The sequence below is a fragment of the Coregonus lavaretus genome (assembly GCF_964263955.1).
Source record: "Coregonus lavaretus genome assembly, contig: HAP1_SCAFFOLD_1524, whole genome shotgun sequence".
Classification (NCBI taxonomy): Eukaryota; Metazoa; Chordata; class Actinopteri; order Salmoniformes; family Salmonidae; genus Coregonus; species Coregonus lavaretus.
In genome coordinates, this window is record NW_028164231.1 from 1 (window position 1) to 4,929 (window position 4,929).

Here is a 4,929-nt window from a genome sequence, read left to right on the forward strand (position 1 = left end):
GTGGTTAATGGTGTGTGTCTGTCTGTGGTAGACAGGGAGCAGCTGCAGTGGTTCTGTGCAGAGGGGCAGGGCCCCACCATCAGCAGTACAGAGTAACGGGCAGCTAGTCAGCAGTACAGAGTAGACGGGTCAGCAGTCAATACAGAGTAGACGGACAGCTAGTCAGCAGTACAGAGTAAAGGACAGCTAGTCAGCAGTACAGAGTAACAGGACAGCTAATCAGCAGTACAGAGTAGACAGACAGCTAGTCAGCAGTACAGAGTAGAGGGACAGCTAGTCAGCAGTACAGAGTAGCAGGGACAGCTAGTCAGCAGTACAGAGTAGAGGGACAGCTAGTCAGCAGTACAGAGTAGATGGACAGCTAGTCAGCAGTACAGAGTAGAAGGAAGCTAGTCAGCAGTACAGAGTAAAGGGACAGCTAGTCAGCAGTACAGAGTAAAGGGACAGCTAGTCAGCAGTACAGAGTAAAGGGACAGCTAGTCAGCAGTACAGAGTAGACAGACAGCTAGTCAGCAGTAGAGAGTAAAGAGACAGCTAGTCAACAGTACAGAGTAAAGGGACAGCTAGTCAGCAGTACAGAGTAAAGAGACAGCTAGTCAGCAGTACAGAGTAGAGGGACAGCTAGTCAGCAGTACAGAGTAGATGGACAGCTAGTCAGCAGTACAGAGTAAAGGGACAGCTAGTCAGCAGTACAGAGTAGACAGACAGCTAGTCAGCAGTACAGAGTAGAGGGACAGCTAGTCAGCAGTACAGAGTAGATGGACAGCTAGTCAGCAGTACAGAGTAGATGGACAGCTAGTCAGCAGTACAGAGTAAAGGGACAGCTAGTCAGCAGTACAGAGTAGACAGACAGCTAGTCAGCAGTACAGAGTAGAGGGACAGCTAGTCAGCAGTACAGAGTAGAGGGACAGCTAGTCAGCAGTACAGAGTAGAGGGACAGCTAGTCAGCAGTACAGAGTAGAGGGACAGCTAGTCAGCAGTACAGAGTAGATGGACAGCTAGTCAGCAGTACAGAGTAGCAGGACAGCTAGTCAGCAGTACAGAGTAAAGGGACAGCTAGTCAGCAGTACAGAGTAAAGGGACAGCTAGTCAGCAGTACAGAGTAAAGGGACAGCTAGTCAGCAGTACAGAGTAGACAGACAGCTAGTCAGCAGTAGAGAGTAAAGGGACAGCTAGTCAACAGTACAGAGTAAAGGGACAGCTAGTCAGCAGTACAGAGTAAAGGGACAGCTAGTCAGCAGTACAGAGTAGAGGGACAGCTAGTCAGCAGTACAGAGTAGATGGACAGCTAGTCAGCAGTACAGAGTAGAGGGACAGCTAGTCAGCAGTACAGAGTAGATGGACAGCTAGTCAGCAGTACAGAGTAGCAGGACAGCTAGTCAGCAGTACAGAGTAAAGGGACAGCTAGTCAGCAGTACAGAGTAAAGGGACAGCTAGTCAGCAGTACAGAGTAAATGGACAGCTAATCAGCAGTACAGAGTAGACAGACAGCTAGTCAGCAGTAGAGAGTAAAGGGACAGCTAGTCAACAGTACAGAGTAAAGGGACAGCTAGTCAGCAGTACAGAGTAAAGGGACTGCTAGTCAGCAGTACAGAGTAGAGGGACAGCTAGTCAGCAGTACAGAGTAGATGGACAGCTAGTCAGCAGTACAGAGTAGCAGGACAGCTAGTCAGCAGTACAGAGTAAAGGGACAGCTAGTCAGCAGTACAGAGTAAAGGGACAGCTAGTCAGCAGTACAGAGTAAATGGACAGCTAATCAGCAGTACAGAGTAGACAGACAGCTAGTCAGCAGTAGAGAGTAAAGGGACAGCTAGTCAACAGTACAGAGTAAAGGGACAGCTAGTCAGCAGTACAGAGTAAAGGGACTGCTAGTCAGCAGTACAGAGTAAAGGGACAGCTAGTCAGCAGTACAGAGTAGATGGACAGCTAGTCAGCAGTACAGAGTAAAGGGACAGCTAGTCAGCAGTACAGAGTAAAGGGACAGCTAATCAGCAGTACAGAGTAGACAGACAGCTAGTCAGCAGTAGAGAGTAAAGGGACAGCTAGTCAACAGTACAGAGTAAAGGGACAGCTAGTCAGCAGTACAGAGTAAAGGGACAGCTAGTCAGCAGTACAGAGTAGATGGACAGCTAGTCAGCAGTACATAGTAGCAGGACAGCTAGTCAGCAGTACAGAGTAGAGGGACAGCTAGTCAGCAGTACAGAGTAAAGGGACAGCTAGTCAGCAGTACAGAGTAAAGGGACAGCTAGTCAGCAGTACAGAGTAGACGGACAGCTAGTCAGCAGTACAGAGTAGAGGGACAGCTAGTCAGCAGTACAGAGTAGAGGGACAGCTAGTCAGCAGTACAGAGTAAAGGGACAGCTAGTCAGCAGTACAGAGTAAAGGGACAGCTAGTCAGCAGTACAGAGTAGACAGACAGCTAGTCAGCAGTACAGAGTAGAGGGACAGCTAGTCAGCAGTACAGAGTAGAGGGACAGCTAGTCAGCAGTACAGAGTAGACAGACAGCTAGTCAGCAGTACAGAGTAGAGGGAAAGCTAGTCAGCAGTACAGAGTAGAGGGAAAGCTAGTCAGCAGTACAGAGTAGAGGGACAGCTAGTCAGCAGTACAGAGTAGATGGACAGCTAGTCAGCAGTACAGAGTAGCAGGACAGCTAGTCAGCAGTACAGAGTAAAGGGACAGCTAGTCAGCAGTACAGAGTAAAGGGACAGCTAGTCAGCAGTACAGAGTAAAGGGACAGCTAGTCAGCAGTACAGAGTAGACAGACAGCTAGTCAGCAGTAGAGAGTAAAGGGACAGCTAGTCAACAGTACAGAGTAAAGGGACAGCTAGTCAGCAGTACAGAGTAAAGGGACAGCTAGTCAGCAGTACAGAGTAGCAGGACAGCTAGTCAGCAGTACAGAGTAAAGGGACAGCTAGTCAGCAGTACAGAGTAAAGGGACAGCTAGTCAGCAGTACAGAGTAAAGGGACAGCTAGTCAGCAGTACAGAGTAGACAGACAGCTAGTCAGCAGTAGAGAGTAAAGGGACAGCTAGTCAACAGTACAGAGTAACGGGACAGCTAGTCAGCAGTACAGAGTAAAGGGACAGCTAGTCAGCAGTACAGAGTAGAGGGACAGCTAGTCAGCAGTACAGAGTAGATGGACAGCTAGTCAGCAGTACAGAGTAGAGGGACAGCTAGTCAGCAGTACAGAGTAGAGGGACAGCTAGTCAGCAGTACAGAGTAAAGGGACAGCTAGTCAGCAGTACAGAGTAGACAGACAGCTAGTCAGCAGTACAGAGTAGATGGACAGCTAGTCAGCAGTACAGAGTAAAGGGACAGCTAATCAGCAGTACAGAGTAGACAGACAGCTAGTCAGCAGTAGAGAGTAAAGGGACAGCTAGTCAACAGTACAGAGTAAAGGGACAGCTAGTCAGCAGTACAGAGTAAAGGGACAGCTAGTCAGCAGTACAGAGTAAAGGGACAGCTAGTCAGCAGTACAGAGTAGATGGACAGCTAGTCAGCAGTACAGAGTAAAGGGACAGCTAGTCAGCAGTACAGAGTAAAGGGACAGCTAATCAGCAGTACAGAGTAGACAGACAGCTAGTCAGCAGTAGAGAGTAAAGGGACAGCTAGTCAACAGTACAGAGTAAAGGGACAGCTAGTCAGCAGTACAGAGTAAAGGGACAGCTAGTCAGCAGTACAGAGTAGATGGACAGCTAGTCAGCAGTACAGAGTAGCAGGACAGCTAGTCAGCAGTACATAGTAAAGGGACAGCTAGTCAGCAGTACAGAGTAAAGGGACAGCTAGTCAGCAGTACAGAGTAAAGGGACAGCTAATCAGCAGTACAGAGTAGACAGACAGCTAGTCAGCAGTACAGAGTAAAGGGACAGCTAGTCAGCAGTACAGAGTAAAGGGACAGCTAGTCAGCAGTACAGAGTAAAGGGACAGCTAGTCAGCAGTACAGAGTAAAGGGACAGCTAGTCAGCAGTAGAGAGTAAAGGGACAGCTAGTCAGCAGTACAGAGTAAAGGGACAGCTAGTCAGCAGTACAGAGTAAAGGGACAGCTAGTCAGCAGTACAGAGTAAAGGGACAGCTAGTCAGCAGTACAGAGTAAAGGGACAGCTAGTCAGCAGTACAGAGTAAAGGGACAGCTAGTCAGCAGTACAGAGTAAAGGGACAGCTAGTCAGCAGTACAGAGTAAAGGGACAGCTAGTCAACAGTACAGAGTAAAGGGACAGCTAGTCAGCAGTACAGAGTAAAGGGACAGCTAGTCAGCAGTACAGAGTAAAGGGACAGCTAGTCAGCAGTACAGAGTAAAGGGACAGCTAGTCATCAGTACAGAGTAAAGGGACAGCTAGTCAGCAGTACAGAGTAAAGGGACAGCTAGTCAGCAGTAGAGAGTAAAGGGACAAATTGCTGAATTGATGCGATAATGATAAATAGAACGATACGTTTATAACATTAACTGCTACTACTAGTTTGATGGTTGTAGCCATCAATTGCCCCATTAACAATCACCCATATTAGCAAACTTCACATTTCTCCAATGTTTCCCACAGTTATGTCAAGTTGTCTAGATGTCCTTTGGTTGGTGGACAATTCTTGATACACATGTGAAACTGTTGAGCGTGAAAAACCCAGCAGCGTTGCAGTTCTTGACACACTCAAACCGGTGCGTCTGGCACCTACTATGATACCCTGTTCAAAAGGCACTTAAATATTTTGTCTTGCCCATTCACACATACACAATCCATGTATCAATTGTCTCAAGGCTTAAAAATCCTTCTTTAACCTGTCTCCTCCCCTTCATCTACACTGATTGAAGTCTACGTCATGGAAAGAGCAGGTGTCCTTCATGTTTTGTACACTCATACACAAAACTTAAAAACTATTGTCTATTACTAATCCATTAGCAGGTCTAGTTGATGAATTTCAAAAATGATTTACAGG